Consider the following 19,603-nt stretch of genomic DNA (forward strand, 5'->3'; position numbering starts at 1 on the left):
CCCAGCTACCCATCAGAACCCCCTAGGCTGCTTTTCATGAAGCATCAACTCCTAGATCCTCAGAATGACTAAATCAGAATTTCCAGGAATGGGGCATGGAATCTGAATTTTTCCAAGCTCCCTGGAGGGACCTCGTTGCAGATCCAGGTTTGGAAATGGCTGTGCTAGATGACCTTCCATGCACTCTTCCTCAGTCCTAGAGACCTATGTGATTTATTATCATATGGTCTGCCGACATGCTCCCAGACGTACACACTAAAATGCACTTCACTGAGAATAACTAAGAAAAAGGAAATGATAAAGCAGAAACACAAATTCATTCCAATATAAGAAAAGACATTAAAGGCCTGGCCTCTATTTCTGGCCAAGATGACTCTTCCCCTGCTCAGAGCGTACCGTGTTGAGCAGAGAGGGAAAAAGGCAGTTTGTTGCCAAGACTGATGCTGGAAGTGGATTCTATTCCACAGACCTGTGCCACAGATGTGCATGCTTTCCCCCATGTGCCACTGTGGACATGAGTGCCCCATACAACTCCTGGGCTACTTCACTCCTGATTGAGTCTGCCCTGTCACCTCCTTCAGTCCATGAAGTAGAAGATCTACACGCTCAGTTCATACGCATATACTGTGCTCAACACAAAGGGCTACCTTCCTCAGAACGAATTCCCCTAGAGGAACTAGCTCTGACTTTAACCCAAACCCATGTGGTTCTGCCACAGTGCCCTGACTTCAACCCAAATTCAGCACCATACAGGATGCAAGGGGCCAGCTCAATTCATGCTTTAATGAGAGTCGTATGGTTTGTGACCCAAGAAAGATGAGTAATTATATCATTTTTCAAACTGAACTGGACCCTTTCTTTTATCCTCTAGCTGAAGTCCATTTCTCAGGACCTCCTCCAAAAAGATCACAAAAAAACAAATGCTCTGAAGAGTAAAAGGTACCAAAATAGAAGATGCAGAAGTCCATTTCCCGCTCTTCCCAGAGCCTGCTCTGACCCAACATATGCATATTTATATCCTTAAGGTAGATTTACAAAAGATCTGAGACCAAAAAAATTATTTTATGTCCCATCCCTTCAAAAAGAAATAGAAGATATGACAATGAAAAAAATCACATTTTTCAACTTCAACGATACAAATCAATATCCACCTACACAGCTGATTTTAACACTTAACCAAAGAAAAACAGTAATAACATTAATCACCTGACCTTGGATGGTTCTCTTGTTCTGTTCTGTGATAGTAACTTAAGAAACAAACTATTTTATAGGAACCTGGCTCATTATACATTACAAATTAAATCTTCATTTATCTATATGTTCCAAATAGTACCTATTCATCGCCATCACTTAAAAACACATTGCCCTTCTTTCTAGCCTTGTTAATTTCCAGATGCTAATTAAATTTAAACTCATAAAAATATCTGTTTAGCATGCATGGTAAGATCATCCTTCAATATCCATTACCCACTGTACATTCCAGCAAGTTTACCCACTGTTTTCTGTTTGTATTCTCATCTATATGCCTTAGTTTCAAGGGACAGACTGGGGATTTAACCTGGAATTCAATCTCTCTCCCATTTTGATTCCACCCATGTTGTCTCCCCTGCTTGACGCCTTTGTAAGCAACTTTCTTTCAAATTATTGCTGAGAAGAATGGCTTCCAGATAATAGCACTTAAATATGGAACAGCAGGATGATAAAGGAATCCTGGAGGAGAGCTATCTTTCAGCCCCTTTTCACCAGGCCATTACACAAAAAGAGAAGACTTTCGATCTCTAGAGATCCAGAGTCACTTATTTATTGCCATAAGAAGGCTGATAGTCTGAAAGCCATGCCGATAATGAATGGCATTGCTCAGGACCAGCACCTAACATAAAGCATGCCGCCTTCCCACATGGGTGTCCCAAAGGCCTGGGAGAAGACTCAAAGAATCACCCAGCAGGAAAATGATATTCTCATTCTGTTTTCTCACTGGCACAAGTCCTCATGAGTGGACAAACAGCACTAAAAACAAAGAGCCTCGCCTCAAGATAGCCATGTTGGGCTCAGCCCTCTGCCTCTGAACAAGGTGGCTCTGCTCTGGCCAGACTTTCTCAGCTGGAAAGGTGCTCCTCTCTCAAGAACTTACACTGGGACTTCAGGTGCGTCTGCCCCACATAGGAAGGTCCATGCTGCCACACCCATTTTAACAGAGAAAGGCAGTGCACCACCACACATACAAACAATCACTCTCTACAGCAGCACATAAGCAAAAAACAGATGTGGCCCAGGCACGGTGGCTCATGCCTATAATCCCAGCACTTTGAAAGGCCAAGGTGGAAAGATGGCTTGACCCCAGGAGTTCAAGATCAGCCTAGACAGCACAGTGAAACCCCATCTCTACAAAGATCAAATAAGATAAAATATCCAGTCATGTTGTTACACACCTGTACTCCTGGCTACCCCAGAGACTGAGGCAGAAAGATCGCCTGAGCCCTGGAGTTTGAGGCTACAGTGAGCTATGATCGTGCCACTGCTCTCCAGCCTGGGGAACAGAGCAAGACCTTGTCACTAAAAAAAAAATAAAAAATAAAAATTTGGCCAGGCGCAGTGGTTCAAGCCTGTAATCCCAGCACTTTGAGAGGCTGAGGCGGGTGGATCACGAGGTCAAGAGATCGAGACCATCCTGGTCAACATGGTGAAACCCCATCTCTACTAAAAATACTAAAAATTAGCTGGGCATGGTGGCGCGTGCCTGTAATCCCAGCTACTCAGGAGGCTGAGACAGGAGAATTGCCTGAACCCAGGAGGCGGAGGTTGCGGTGAGCCTAGATCAAGCCATTGCACTCCAGCCTGGGCAACAAGAGCGAAACTCCGTCCCAAAAATAAAAATAAAATAAAAAAATAAAAATTTAAGTAAAAACAGGCTATGACACCCACCACACTTCCTTTGAACCCAAGAAAAGGCAGCGGTAAGCACCTGAGTCACAGTTCTACTATGACAGAGGCATCCCTAGCCCTTTAGCCTTTATTACGAAGCTCAATCAACTTTTCTGTAAGCAGCCAGATAGCAAATATTTTAGGCTTTGTAGGCTACATAAAATCTGTCCAATCTCCTTCTTCTTCATGTTTTTAAACCCTTTTAAAACACATAAATACTTCTTAGCTGGCAGGCCATTATAAAACAGACCACAGGCCCAATTTGGCCTATGAGCTACACAGTTTGACAACCCCACCTTATTATAAAATACAAAGTACAAATTGTTTGAGTTTCTCAAACTCATGTAATACACAAACTCCTTTTAAAGAAAAAAGCATTCTCATTGTCCTCAAAGAATACATCCACAGATCCCTGCGTACCACAAGTTCCAAACTAAGACCTGTATTCACATTGCTGCGACTTTAAGGCATCTCATGTTACCCAGGCAGATGAACAGACAACAGAAACAGTTCTCAGTTATAAGGCAATGGCCAGAGGATCTAAGATCAGCGTATATTAATGTTTTTAGATTGCCTTTGAAATGAAAATCAACCTTTAAAATTATTAGCTAAAATATAGCTGTGCTCTCCCAGAAGTCTGCAGCCAGTACCACACACTGAATGTGTCATTTATAGGAGAGGGAAGCCACGTTGCCACCATTGACAAAACTCTGGGAACATGATAATGAACTCACTGGGGGGAAAAATGTGTGACAAAGTCATTACTGAAAGCATTGACCACCTGTTTCTTTCTTCTCTTTATCATTCCCCGTCTTGCCCCTCCTACCTCACACTTGTTTGAATTGACTGATATTCCCAGGAGGAATCAGGGACTGAGGGTGGCAGCAGTTGGCATGTTGAGCTCAGAGGACCAGTACACTAAATTCTCAGCTTCTAAGTTCAAAAAACCTTGATCCAGGTAAAAGACTGGCAATGACTAGAAGTCAATGAATTCTAGCTGGACCAAGCAAGGTTTTCCACTTTCTCCACCAGCCCCTTGTGCCAGAATTTAAAAACACTCTTTGAGTTAAGATAAGAAAAGAGGGTGGTCATGGTGTCTCTTTAGGAGGTCAGCACAGGAGGATCACTTGAGGCCAGTAGTCTGAGAAAAGCTGGGCAACATAGTGAGACCCTGTCTCTATATGAAATTTTAAAAATTAGCCAGATGTGATGGCACATGCCTTTAGTCCTTGCTACTTGGGAGGCTGAGGCATGAAGCCAAGAGTTTGTGTTTACAGTGAGCTACGATCATGCCACTGCACTTCAGCCTGGGCGGCAAAGCAAGACTCTGCCTCTAAAATAAATTTTAAAAATTAAAATTTAAAAAAGATAAGAAAAGAAGTTTAGAAAGTGGGGAAAAGGCAGTCAGAAAGTTAGACATAAGCTTCAGAGGGAGTCAGGGAAATGATGGACTCTAACTTAAAGTTTGGGAATCCCACAGTATTTAATTTGTGCTCTGCTTCCTGTCTAGGAAAGGCAGCTGTCTCATAGATGTGCCCTGACCATAAGTGCATGGGCTGGGGGTGGGGGCAATATAAATAGACCTAGAGATAACACGGATGCCGAAATTAGCCAGCAAGGACTTTTAAAACAGCTACTGTGATTATGTTTGAGTATTCAAAGGTAAAGGTGGATATGACAAGTGAGCCACTGATTATCTCAACGGATAAACAGAAACCATTGAATAAAACAATGAAAAGTCCAGAATTACAAAGCACAATATTTAAAATTTAAAAATCACTAGCTGGGCTTTTCAACATAGTCACTGTAGAAAAAGAATGAATGAACTTTAAGACAGGGCAACAGAAACTAGAACTTGAAGCACAGAAAGGAAAAAGTCTGAAAATAGTGAACAGAGCCTCAGTGATCCAGGGAACAATATCAACCAGTTCAACTTACTTGTTTTTGGAATCAGAGAAAGGAAGGAGAATGGAGTAATGTATATTATATATTATATTTATATTGTAATATATATAATGAAATAGAATATAATAATAGAACATAATAATAGAACGTAATAGAAAATAATAGAAACATAAAATTATATAATTTTATAATTATAATTACAGAATTATAATTCTATAATAGAACATACAATTCTTCAAATTTGATTTTAAAAATATATCAGGAAGGGAACAGTGGCTCATGCCTGTAATCTCAGCATTTTGGGAGGCCAAGGTGGGTGGATCACTTGAGGTCAGGAGTTCAAGACCAGCCTGGCCAACATGGCAAAACTTTGTCTGTACTAAAAATACAAAAATTAGCCATATGTGATGGTGCACACCTGTAATCCCAGCTACTTAGGAGGCTGAGGCAAGATAATTGCTTGAACCTGGGAGGCAAAGGTTACAGTGAGCTAAGATCACACCACTGCACTCCAGCCTGGGCAACAGAGTGAGAATGTCTCAAAAACGAAGAAAATAAAAATATATGAAACCACAGATCAAATAAACTCTACAAACCCCATAAGCACAATGAAACTATGCTTTCAAAACTTAGCCAACTACCAAAAACCATAGAGAAAGAGAATACTTTTAAAGCAGCCAGAGGAAAAAAGATGCATTACATATGAGAACAATAATAAAGATTATAATTGATTTATCATCAGAAACAATGCAAGCCAGAAGACAATGGATTGACATCTTTATAAGCACTCAAAGAATATCCATAAATCTAGAATTCTCTATCCAGCAAAATATTCTTCCAAAATGAAGGAAAAAAATCAAGACATTTTCAGGTTTCAGAGAATAGGGACCCAGCATATTTGAGCTACATTTAGAAATGTTAAACATTCTTCAGAATGAAAGGAAACAATACTAGATAGAAATTCAGTTCTACATAAACAAATGAAATATTTCATAAATGATAAATATGTGGTTGAGTATAGGAGCATTTTTCCTTGATTTTCTGCAGCCTTGAATTCCTGGGCTCAAGCAATCGTCCACTTCAGCCTTCTGAGTATCGAAGACTGCTACTGACTCCTGCTACAGACACATGCCACCATGCATGGCTAATTTTTTTTTATTTTCCTAGAGACAAGGTCTCACTATGTTGCCCAGGCTGGTCTTGAACTCCCAGCCTCAAGCGATCCTCCTGACTCAGCCTCCCAAAGGGCTGGGATTATAGGCTTGAGCCACTGTGCCCGGCCTTTCCTTGTTTCTTCATTTTCTTGAAACACAATTACTTGATCCATCAAAAGATATATGTATAAATAAAATTAACCATTTCACCCTTTTAAAGTGAAATAATATTTCCTTTAAATTCCTTTAAAAAGGAATAAAGTTCTCATACATCCTACAACAATGGATGAACCTTAAAAACATTATTCTAAGTGAAATAGACAATGGTGATGGTTGCACAACATTGTGAATGTAATTAATGACACTGAAATGTACACGTAAAAATATTCGAAATGGGCCAGGCACGGTGGCTTATGCAGGTAATCCCAGAACTTTGGGAGGCCGAGGCAGGCGGATCACTTAAGATCATGACCAGTCTGGCCAATATAGTGAAACCCTGTCTCTACTAAAAATACAAAATACAAAAATTAGCCAGGCATGGTGGTACATGCCTGTAATCCCAGCTACTCAGGAGGCTGAGTCAGGAGAATCACTTGAACTCAGGAAGTGGAGGCTGCAGTGAGCCGAGATCGTGCCACTGCACTCCAACCTGGGAGACAGACTCTGTCTCAAAAAAAAAAAAAAAAAAAAGTCAAAATGGAAAATTTTGTTATATATACAATTACTTGTCACTTAACTACAAGGATACATTCTGAGACATGTGCCATTAGGCAATTTCATCATTGTGCAAACAACATAGAATGTACCTACACTAACCTAGATAGTATAATCTACTACACACGTAGGCTACATGGTGTAGCCTATTGCTCCTAGGCTATAAACACATACAGCATGTTACTATACGGAATACCACAGACAATAATAACACAACGGTAGGTATTTGTGTATCTAAACATAGAAAATAAATTTTCAGCCCATTATAATCTTATGGGACTACCACTGTCTATGTGGTCTGTCACTGATCAAAACATCATTATGTGGCACATTACTGTACTTTGAACTGAAGAAGATTGGAAGGACCTTAGAAACAAGGTCTTTCTGGCCTTCTCATGTCCTTCTGTCTGCCATCCCTCTTTCACCCCTGAAAGCAAATCACAGAAACTAGAATTTCTCTTCCCCCAAGGCAGGCCATAGAAACTAGAATTCCTTTTCCCCAAAGTAAACCATAAAACCTAGAAAGATCACTCTCTCCTTCTCCCTTCTCCCTTGAAGACTCTCATTTCAGAGGGGTCCTGCCCCATACCTGGTAGGAGGGGAAGAATGCTACCAGAGAGGCCAGAAGAACCTGAGCAGACAGGCCTTGCTGGGTTTCCCCCTTAGTCTATTACCATTAAAGTATATCCTTTTTTGCAATCACATTTCTCCATGGCTGTCCATTCTTCACTGAACCTAAGCATAAACGTAACCTAAGCAAAACAGTTTCTCCTAGGTCTTCAGGTCTTCCTTTCTGAAGGCTCCTGAGACAAACAAAACTTTGATTAAATAAATTCGTAATGCTTCTTTTTTTGCTAACCTATCTTTTGTTAGCAGAGTGTTGGCTATGACCCTTATGATGGATGAGGAATTGATATCGTACTTTTCTACCCCTGCAGCAGTTTGAGCTGGGTTTTCTGTCTCTGTCAACCAAAAAGGTTCTAAATGATTTATTCCCATAGGTAGGGGTCTTATAACCTAGAGAGTAGATACCCTTACAAGTTACATTCTCAGAGGGGCAGCCACTATTAGCAAGAGAAGTTTATCGCTTAAATCAGGAGTCAGAAAACTTTTAATGAAAAGGGCCAGAAAGTAGATCTTTTAGGCTTTGTTTTTTTTTTTTTTTTTTTTGAGACGGCGTTTCGCTCTTGTTACCCAGGCTGGAGTGCAATGGCGCGATCTCTGCTCACCGCAACCTCCACCTCCTGGGTTCAGGCAATTCTCCTGCCTCAGCCTCCTGAGTAGCTGGGATTACAGGCACGCGCCACCACGCCCAGCTAATTTTTTGTGTTTTTAGTAGAGGCGGGGTTTCACCATGTTGACCAGGATGGTCTCGATCTCTCGACCTCGTGATCCACCCGCCTCGGCCTCCCAAAGTGCTGGGATAACAGGCTTGAGCCACCGCGCCCGGCCAGGCTTTGTTGACTACATGGTCTCTCTTGCAAATATTCAAGTGTGCTACGGCACAAAAGAAGCCATAGACAACATGTAAGAGAATAAGTGTGACTGTGGTCCAATAAAACTATGGACATAAATTTGAGTTTTGTGTAATTTTCACATGTCACTTATTTTTCTTCTTTTGATTTTTTAGCCCATTTTTAAATGTTAAGCCCTTTCTTCAGTTATGAGCTGTACAAAAACAAGCAGTGAGTGGGATTTTCCCAACAGGTTGAGTTTGCCAACCTCTGGCTTAGATCCTCGTCTCGGGGTGAAGCCATGATCCTCTATAGCCTTCCCAGGGGAGGAAAGATCACAGGTCTCCCTGGCTACAATTCCAAGGAGGGCAAACAAAGTGGATGGGACTTTCCAGCTTTTCTCTAAGACTAACTGTGATTGGATGGAATAACAGCCTAATGGGAAGAGTAAAAAAATAAAATAAAATAAATGCTCTGCCCATCTGCTGAGCTGTAGGTATGTTTGGGATAAGCTATGAGTATGGTTGTGTTCTTTCTGAAAACAGATTCTTCCTGCCATGCCCCTCCGGTCACTGCAGGGCTTAGAGATAAGATTCTAATTCTTTCTCATTCCTATTCTCGCAAAATGAGATCCACAAAGGTATCATTCCAATTTCTCCACTGCATGAAGACACTGAAGGGAAAGACCTCCGTGGCTAGTAGGCAGCAGAAACTCAAATGGTGGAACAGTCTTCAAACATAAGGAAAAAAGAAAGCCTTAACGTAGATGAAAAAGGGAGACATATATTCCTTTCCTCTTTAGAATTAGACTATGGGTCACAAAGAAGGAAAATCATCACCTGACATATGTTCTGCTGAAGCAGACAGAAGTCTTAGGGGAGGCAGAACTTTCTGACTTGATCAGAAATAGAAAAGAAATTGAGGGAGGAACAAAGTCAGCACATTTTCAAAACAGAAAAGCACCCAGTTAAACCTGAATTTCAGATAAACAACGAATGATGTTGTAGTATAAGTATGTCCCAAATATTATATCCTGTGCGCTATCTGGCAACCCTACAGGCTGTGGTGAGGGAAGGAACGGAGGTCTCTCGGCTCTGTCTGCAAAAGGGAAAGTGGGACTTTGGGAAGGAGATGGCTGCTCAGAGCTTCTGGGTACTCATCATCATCTGGGTACCCTTTTTAGTTCTGATCTCTTACACCAAAGGGTAGCAATTTTCTACCTGTCATGTGGAATAAGTATTTGCCCATTTGTAAAGGCACCATGTTACTGAGAGGATTTCATACCACGAAAGCCTTAGATTTCATGGGGGTAAAAGTTTGTGACCCCCAATGCCTTAGAAGAGCGTGAGTTACAGGCATGAGCCAGGCACAGTGGCTCATGCCTGTAATCCCAGTGCTTTTGGAGGCCAAGGAGAGAGGATCACTTGAAGCCAGGAGTTCAAGGTTGCAATAAGCTAGGACTGCGTGCCTGAACTACAGCCTAGGTGACAGAGCAAGACTCTGTCTCAAACAAACAAATATTTAAAAAAGCATGGAAAATAAGGCTGTGGCAATAAACTTCCCTCTGCCTCTTTGTCTGTCTTTCCCCCTTCTCCCCTTGCCTGTCTCCCCTTCCTCCTTCCCTCCTCCCTCCTCTCTCTCTGTATTTCAATCTCTATCCTTATGTCTTTCTGCATTTTAGGTACAATCTTAACTAGTTTCTGCTTAAATCCCTTCTCATATAAAGACTTAAGGAACCTCAGAAATGACCTACTTAGGTGGGTAAATTCCTTTTAATTCTCCATTGAGTTCCAAAACAACACCGATTCTTTCTTTGACTGAAATACGGATCTCCTTTCCTCCAGCTCTGAACTAGCTATTCCCCAACTATAAATGTTCAATTACGTCCCCGACAGCGAATGCACAGTTTGCCTCCTCCATGCTATATATTTTCCATGGTTTGCATTATCGTTTCCTAAATACACTCAGACACTCTATTTACCTCTGGCCACAACTCTGAGACCTTTATGTAGCTTCCCACCCTCTAGGAGCAACCCAGATAAATCACTGCTCAGCCATTTAGCACACAAAGAGGAGAAGATTTCAATTTTCCAAATAGGGCCATTTGTTTAATTTATTTGGCTGCTGGGGAATTGTGGAAATGATGCTAACGTAGACTGGGAAAGAATACCACAAAGCCCTTCAGGTTTCATCTTGCCTCTGATGGGACACTCCAAATATTCTTACCAGTATCACTTTGAAAATTCAGCCTTCTATTCCTTCAGCTGGGTGGTGGGTTCATGAGTGTAGTTCATTGTATTGTTATTCTGTATGCCTTACACAGAAATTATAAATATTATTGGCATCTATTCATATTTTAATAAAAAAACAATTTTTCAATGCAAATTCCATGTATCCCCACCCCCTAAGAAAGAAGTAAAATGCCTTAACCTTTATGCAAACTGGCAAAGCTATCACTTTGCAGAAAGTAAGTCGGAGAGTAGATTCTTCAAAGGTGGGTACATTCATTATACATCTAAGAGACAGATTGTCGCACTACATAATTGGAAACCTGAGTTTTAATCGCAGCTTTGCCCATATATAAAGCCATGATTAGTCAATAAATTCCTCAAAGACAGAGATTGTAGGCCTGGCGCGGTTGCTCACGCCTGTAATCTCAGCACTTTGGGAAGCCGAGGCGGGTGGATCACAAGTCAGGAGATCAAGACCATCTTGGCCAACATGGTGAAACCCTGTCTCTACTAAAATACAAAAAATTAGCCGGGTGTGGTGACTCACGCTTGTAGTCCCAGCTACTCAGGAGGCTGAGGCAGGGGAATTGCTTGAACTGGGAGGCAGATGTTGCAGTGAGCCAAGATCACACTACTGCACTCCAGCCTGGGTAACAGAGCAAGACTCAGTCTCAAAAAAAAAAAAAGATAGGGATTATATCCTTCTGTCCGCTGTCCCTTTCTAATTAATTCTTAGCAAATAAATTATACACGATGTATTTGCCTAAAATGTATAATACAGAGACAGATGAAGTGCCCCCTTGGAGCTCTTCAGTCTTTTTCCCCACCAAATACTGAGAGATAATCACTATTAGAAGCTGACCTGTATCTTTCTCAGGCTGTTTACCTGTGCCATAGAATAGATACAGTATTGATTTTTTTTGTGGTTTCTTTTTCACATAAATGGTCATAGAGTACATATAACTCTACAACCTGCCCTTTTTATTTTACAATATATTTTTAGATCAATCCATGTGGATACAGATAGCTCTAATTTTTTTCCTGTGAATTTCTGTGCACTATTTCACCATCTAAATACACCACTTTCTACTATCTACTCCCTGATAAGATTTACACTGTTTCCAGTTTTTCTCAATACCAACAAGCAACGCCTTTTGCATTCTCAGTGCATGTGTGCCGGTTTTTCTAAAGCAGATGTCTAACAGGGGAGCGCTGGATCATAGGATATGGACATTTTCCATTTTAAGAGGAATATCAAATTGTACCCCACACCCAAAATCGGGAATCATTTTACCATTTCCAACAGAGGCACAGCAGAGTAGCCTCTTTCCCCACAACTCGATAACACTCAATATTAATAAACTTTTCACTTTTGCCACACTAATAGGTAAAAAAGAAAGTGGTCTCTTAATTTGCATTCCCTCACTAGCTTAGTTGTCAAATGTTATTTGGCCTTTTATGTCTTCCTCTTCCGTGAAGCCCATATGTAGATCATTGACCCATTTGTTGGCTTACTCTTTCCTTATTGATTTGCAGAGTTCCTTATATATTCTGAATACTAATTCTCTGTTATCATGTTGCTTTTGTTCACTTTTTGAAATACTAACACCTAGCAAAATGCCTGGTTCCTAACAAGAAGTAGAAATTATTTCCTGACTACATGAATCGCTGAATGTGGCACAAAAAAAAAAAAAAAAAAAAAAAAAGCCGTAGAGTAGACAATCACTCTATGACTTACAACAGGGTTATAGTATTTTCATTACTTCGTTATAAAGATCAGGCAAGCAGGCACATTAAATATGTCCATGTATCCTACTCATTTCCGAATCCCCAATTCTTAGGGAAGGGTCTTCTATGGAATCATCACTTTGTAAATGTTTAATGAAAAGCTGAATAGAAGAAATTTTAAAAGCCTCTGCCTTCTCACATACCTGAGAGACCAACTTTCCAACCCATAATAAGTTAACAACAAATTGTAATAAAATCTGGCAAGTGGCCAGTACAGAAGAATGTATTCTCTCTCTGCTCCACTCAAAATCTCTTGATCTCCACAGCAGAAATTGACTATTAGACCGACAGTGGGTGCATCACAAGAAAAGCAAATAGAAACAAACAATACTCCAAGTCACTTGATTCAACATAGGGAATGCAAGTTAAAATCTGATGGCTCCTCTGCTCCTCACGCTGGAGATCAGGGAAAGGACTGAGGGGCCGGGACTGCTCTTCCCCCTTCCCCACTCTTCCTCCTTTTCCTCCCTTCACCCCCAATCTCTACACTTCAAGGTGCTCCCCCTTTTTTTTTTCCTTTCCAGATTGTTGTTCTTTTCTATAAAGTGTTGATCCCTGGATTTTCCTGGATTGTCACAATTTCTATTGAAAGACTCACAGCAGAAATACCACCCACATTCATATACATACAAATATGTTTCTTTTCTTCAGCTTTCTTGCTCCATCAGAGCTCTGTGGAGCTATTTGATTTAATTATTTCTGGCACTTTGCCCATCAAAATGTGCAGCTCTTCAAAAGGAGGGAAATGACAGTGAATCTGCCTCCTCCTGAGCTATTGAGGTTTTCATTTGAATCCTGTTGTCTTGGAAACAAGCGAATTTCACTGAATGTACACCCACCATAGTGGTTAAAACATCAGCTAGAGGCACAACACCCCCACAACCATTCCCTGTCTTGGCCAATTCACAGGTTGGTTGGCTGCTGGAGTGGAAACAGACTGTATCAAGACATCTGGATTCCAGCCTCACCTCCAACTCTATCCACATGGTTCTAGGCAAAACATATCACCTTTTTGAGTCTCTATTTCCTTATGAAAAAGAAATCAGAATAAAAGCACTACCTCGTCCACCTATCTCAGACTCACTGGAAAGATCTAAAGAGAAGACAGGAAAGAGCACTTTGGAAACTGCAAAAGACTAAACAAATACAATCACATACTTGAATTACTACTTTCCTCTTGCTAAAAACACATCCCTAGATTTTAGCTCAGCTATGTATAAATAAGGTATCTGGATTTTTTCTTTTCCTAATGGTAAAAACACACCACCCTTAAAGACCTAAGTACCTGTGAGCTAAAAATGGCTGTTCATGACTAATAGTGACTCATATTTTGGTTCATTATGCTAAATCAAAAGAAACTTCATGCACACAAGAGGCAGAGGTGTGTGCCTGTTGCTGTTGACTGCTCAGTGTGTCCCATTAGGAATAGCCTCACATCACTTCTGTTTCAGTTATCTCTGGCTGCATAACAAAACACCCCAAAATTAGTGGTTTTAAGTAATCTTATACTTTGCTCATAATTTTATAAATCAGAAATTCAGAAAGGTGTTGCCTGGGGCAGTTCATCTCTACCACACATGGAGTCATCTGGGGCAGCTGGGGTTGGAGTATCTGTGTCCAGGATGGCTTCTTCACTCATATGTCTGACTCCTCAGCATTCCTCAGCATCTCTTTCGCCCATATATGTCTCAACTTTCAGCAGCTCTCTGCATGGTTGAGGGTTCTCACAGCATTGTAGTCTCAGGGTAGATACTCTTATTCCATGGTGTCTGGCTTCCAAGAGGCAGGAATTAAAAACTGCTAGGCCAGCATCACTTTTGCCATGTTCTACTAGTCAAAGCAGAAATAGGACCTGTCCATATGCAAGGGGATGGAAAAATCAACTTTTTGATAGGTGACTGCACCTTCTGAAAGTCACATTGCAGAAGAGCACGTGGATGCTCCCAGACACTATTGGGATCATCCCTAAAAGATACCCTCTGCCATAACTTCTTTGGTACTTGTTATCCCTAGCAAAGCATCCCCCAGGTCAGCCATACCAGAATTAAAAGTCCCAGGTCAATAAAGCACCTACTAAGACTTTGACCATTTCTAGGTCTTATTATCAGAGCTTGGGGTTTTCTAGGAGCCAAAGGAACACCTACAGATGAGATGCAGACTACCAGGAAACTCCAGTCTAGTTCACTCACATCTGGAACCAAATGTGGTGCCTCGGTCCTCTTCACATCTAGACACATTGCTAGAAGCACCTTGAGCACGAGAACCAAACTGGGACCATGAAAAATACAAGATTAAAGACCATGTTCATGTCTTGCTACACACATGTAATGTGTATCATCTTGAGTTATTACATAACCTCTCTGGGTCTAAGTTTCCTCATCTAAGAAATAGGGGATTTATACCTCTACTAATTTACCTTCCCACAATTCTTGAGCTTATCAAATGAAATAGCGCATTTAGCAGTCTTCTTAAGTTGTAAAGCAATATATCAATATCAATTACTATGTTAGAGAGGCAACAGAGGCAGATCTTGGCTTTGCTTCACTATGAATGTGTGATTCTAAGCAAGTTTAATTAAATACTCTGTGCCTCCCTTTTTTTCTCTTCCAAAAAGTCTGGTTTGATATGACGTATTTCACAAGGCAGCATTTAAATGCAAAAATGCCAAACCACTGACCAAGAGAAAATGAATGCACATTGTAGCCACCATGGGGAAGACCTATAGGTGTGTTTTTATCATTTAAAATATTAAGCCAAACACGGGATAACTAATACCATAAGGAACATCTTTCATAGAAGAGGGCATATAATATGTAGTGGCTCAGAGAGGGCTGTGTAACCAGACTTGTAGACTTATATCTTGATTCTGCCTTTGATCAGCTCTGTAACCTAGTGCAGAATATCCAACTTCTGGCCTTTATTTTCTCATGTATAAAATGAAGGTAATGATGTCACCTTCCTTGTAGGGTTGTTACAAGGACAAAATGGCTCAGTGTACTGTAAACAGTATATAAAAAAAAAGATAAGCATTAAAACATGCTAGCTGTTACTGTTCATCACAGTCTTTTTATGTTTGCTATGTATCTGTTTTGGTTACCTGGCAAAAGGAGGAGGGATCTTCACCCAAAGTTTGATTCAGATGTTAAGACTAATGACTACTGGGTTTTTGGAAGAGACATGCATGCTATCTGCAAATAATGAGAATTTTCTATTTTCCCTTTTTAATAACTATGCCTCCTATGTCTTTTCCTTGCTTTAATTTATTGGCTTGAACATAAAAAGTTAAATAATAATGACAGTAGACATCCCTACCTTGTTTCTGGCTTTAATGAGAATGCCTCTAGTGTTTTGCATTAAGAATGATTTTAGCTGGTCTGATGCAGTGGCTCATGCCTGTAACCTTGGCACTTTGGGAAGCCAAGGTGGGAGGATTACTTGAGCCCAGAAGTTCAAGATCAGCCTGCACAATATAGTGAGACCTCATCTCTACAAAAAAAAACTTTAAAAGTTAGCTAGGCCTGGTGGCATGCACCTGGGGTCCAAGCTACTCCAGAGGCTGAAGCAGGAGAATTACTTGAGCATAAGAGTTCCAGGCTGCAGTGAGCCAAGATCATGCCACTGCGATCCAGCCTGGGCAATAGTGCAAGACTCTGAAAAGAAAAGAAAGAAAATGTACATCTACCCTCTCAGATGTTATCAAAAATAACTATTGATTTGTATCGAATGCCTTTATAAAATCTATCATGATGAACTTTCATTTTTTCCATCTGAACTATTCACTATCATCTTGAATGTAGGATTTTCCATAAATTCATGAAATATTTTTTCACTCAAGTAAATATTATTGGACTTGGACTATAGAAAACTTGGACTATAATCCTAGCTCTATTTTATTTCTCATATCCAAAACTGAAGGCTCCAGTATGTTATTCATTAGAACTGAAATTGAAGGTAAGTTTTTTTCTTTGCCTTTATTTGAGGTGAGGGGAGAGCTAAAGGGGGAAAAGGCATCAATTTTAGACCTTCACATAATCTATTGTGGGATCCAAAGGAAAGTTTCCAATTTTTCATTTCTAATTATTGCAAGACTCACTTGAAAGATGTTCATTCAGATTTTTACAGCTTGCATAAAAGCCTTCTAAAATTTTTATTCCTTCTCACTTCACAATTATTTTTCAAGATACCAGCAATTTGCATTCCCTTTTTTGTTTAACAGAGAAGAGGCCTCTCCGGCCAACATAAATGCCATAAATGCCATGGAAGTGGACTGTAAAGCTGATAACCATTCCCTGGAGGCCAGTTGAAGTCCACAGTACATGGGCATGGCATTTTGAGGGTGTGTGTGTGTGTGTGTGTGTGTGTGTGTGTGTGTGACGGGATCCGGTTTATTCTGCCTCAGCAGAGTGGTCCTTAGAGTGGTGGGTGCCAACCTGCGTCAGGTAAAAGGAAGTCCTGGGGCCAGTTAAGGCCAATGGTGGGAAAAAAAGGAGACATGCAGCCTCTAAAATTCAGTGAAGCCAGGCCTAGCCCTAGACACAGCTGGGATAGGGCAGGACAGGGTAGAAGGCACTGGGCTGGAACCAGGTTATGGCTATAGGGCTGAGGACCCAGGCTACACGGGTGCCCCAGGAAGCAGGGCACAGGGTCCTGCGACATGAAACACAGACGCAGGCATCACAAGTAAGCACATAAACAAGTGAGCACAGACTCACAGGCCAAAGGGTCACCCAGCCAGGGTTAGGCCAGACAGTAGACACAATGGTGGTGTCACAGACAGCTCATAGCGGAGCTTGAATGGCAGGTTTTGAATCAGAAAAAGTTTGCTGAAAAGCATGCTTTCTAACATGATGGAAGCAATTCTCCAGACACATCTCTAGATTCAGTCAGCCTCCTCCCCATGGTATTTGGTTCCTCTAGGGTTTCTTTAACTACTCTGAAATGTGAAGAAGTTAGCCTCTCCCTAGGGATAAAAGTTTTAGACAAAAGTGGTAGAACTGAAAATGCTTATAAGGCCCTTGGTGACCTCTAGTGCGAAACTAATTGTCATCCAGACTGGGGAACAAACTTAGCTAGAAGTTAGACAAGGCAATTAAATTCACTTTATCAATTTGACATTTATCTGCCAAGAAGGTTTAGAATAATCTTGCACCCTACCTATGCAGCTTTTTTCTAGGCTAAAAATATTAATAAATCTTAAACTATTCAACAAAGACATTCTCAATTATAAGATGAATTTAAGCATAATACTTAACTTTTGTGATATTCGGGTATAGGTAGGGAAAACAACAGTCAAGAGGGATGGTTTTGGTGCAGAGAATCTGACTCCCACTCTTTAATCCACATGGACAGAACAGGGTCAAAACCCCAAAACCTACCTCCAGGAATGAGCTATGGCTGGCCACCAGCAATTCTAAGAAGGAGCAAATGTTTCCTTCCAATTAGGGTTAAAAGTGGTAGAATCCCCAAGCAAACAGAATGACTGGCTCCTGTGACCACACCTTGAGAAAGAGCACAGATGTCCTTGACCTCACATTGGCTTCTGTCTCCATAGGGTACCCCCACCAATTTCAGGTTTGCATCTTATCACATTGAAGTCTAGCAGAAAAGCAAGCAAGTTTTGCTTTCAATAGTCCAAAGAAAGCCTGGGACTTACTGAGATGTAGCATCACATAGAATACCAAGCAAAGATTCTGGAGCAGGGAGCCAGGATGCTATGCCAGATCCCCACTTCCCAGCTACAGAACCTTGAGAAAGTTAGTGAATGTGACAGGCATTTCACTGCTCACTAAAATCTGGTTGTGCTAATTATTCTTCATTAGTTCACTTTCCATCCTTCACCACCTTGACCTGTGCCAAAGGAGGCTGACCCTCACCCTCTGGCTTCTAGTTGAGTCAAGTCAGTAGAAGGTAGTGGCAAGAAACTACACCATGAGAAGAGTGCGACATCCGTACATTTTTTTTCCCTTAGGGTCATAGATTGGGCTTTTAGATATAGAGCTTGGGAGCCTACGAATTAAACTAACAAAAGATAAAACAGCAAGAGAACAATACAAATTTTTATTTGCATAGTATTTGAGAAATGACAGATTCCTTGAGTCACGTCAAACTGTGACTCAAAGAAGTGATCAAAACTTGGAGCTTATATGCCCTCTAACAAAGAAAGAGGAGTTAGTTAAGAAATTAAGGGAAAAATAAATGGTGGGAAATGACTAAGAAACATGTGGAGAAAACTAATAGAAGGTAAGGTTCATTTTAGTAAAGTCTGTTAATACAATTTCTCATCCCGGCACTGACTTTTCATCTCCAATGACAGGAGTCATTATTTCCTCCTACTTCAGGAAGCCTCCCTTAAAGGGAAATTCATGCTGGAAGCAGTGGCTCACACCTGTCATTCTAGCACTTTGGGAGGCTGAGGCAGAAGGACTGTTTGAACCCAGGAGTTTAAGACCAGTCTGGGCAACATAGCAAGACCCCCCAACTCTACAAAATAAATAAATAAATATTAGCCAGGACTGGTGGCACACCCCTGCAGTCCCAGCCACTTGGGAGGCTGAAGTAGAAGGATTACTTGAGCTTGCGGGAGGTTGAGGCTGCAGTGAGCCATGATCATGCCACTGCACTCCAGCTTGGGTGAATTTGCAAGAATTCAAATTCATCCAAAAGAATAGTTTCTTCCACAAATACGTCATGTTTTTGTACAAGTGGGGGAAAATTCGTAACAGGTGAATTCTTTTGGAAGTCTCTGCTTTCAGGTATATAAGGGTAGTGCAGAGCAAGTCTCTTCCTCTATCTGTCGATTTTCAAACAATTCCAATTCAAAATAAGCCTTATGCCACAATGACATATTCTGGACCCCTTCAGAGAATTAGAGTTAGAAGTGCTTATAACACAGTACAGCCTATTAAAGGAGCTCAGCAAATCTAAGCTTTTTTTCTACTTAGTATAGAAAATTTCAAACACATATTCAGAAATAGAAACCTATCATCCTGCTTCCACAATTATGGACTCATGGTGAATCTTGTTTCATTTTTACTATCCCCTCTAATTATTTTGAAACAAATCTTTGACACTGGATCCTTTCATCCATAAATTTTAAAAGATTCTTTTTTAAAACAAGTACAACATTGTCATCACACCTAAAAAATTAACAATAATTCCTTAAGTCATCCAATAGCCAGTCAATATTTGACCTTCTCTAACTATCTCATAAAAATGTTTTAGTTTGTTTGAACCAGTATCTTAGACAGGGTCACTCAAGTCATTTTTAGTCTATAAATTCCCCTTCATCAGTTTTGCCTTGTGATGTGTTTGTGGAAGAAACCAGCTTGCCCCACAGTGTTCTTCACAGTCTGGATTTTGCTGGTTGTATCCCCATGGTATCATTTAACATGTTCCTTTCTCCCCTGTATTCCCTGTGACTTGGCAGCTAGATCTA

At 40.7% G+C, this 19,603-nt stretch overlaps 1 long non-coding RNA gene and 1 pseudogene across 1 annotated transcript in view; one reads left to right on the top strand and one right to left on the bottom strand.

Moving 5' to 3' along the window:
• LOC141583572 (uncharacterized) overlaps positions 1-19,603 on the bottom strand; it is a 364,246-nt gene that overhangs the window by 282,034 nt on the left and 62,609 nt on the right. The window lies entirely within an intron of this gene.
• The window catches only part of LOC101048069 (large ribosomal subunit protein uL30 pseudogene), a 42,369-nt pseudogene continuing 23,280 nt past the window's right edge, over positions 515-19,603 (top strand).

Source organism: Saimiri boliviensis, chromosome 2 (assembly GCF_048565385.1).
Source record: "Saimiri boliviensis isolate mSaiBol1 chromosome 2, mSaiBol1.pri, whole genome shotgun sequence".
Lineage (NCBI taxonomy): Eukaryota > Metazoa > Chordata > Mammalia > Primates > Cebidae > Saimiri > Saimiri boliviensis.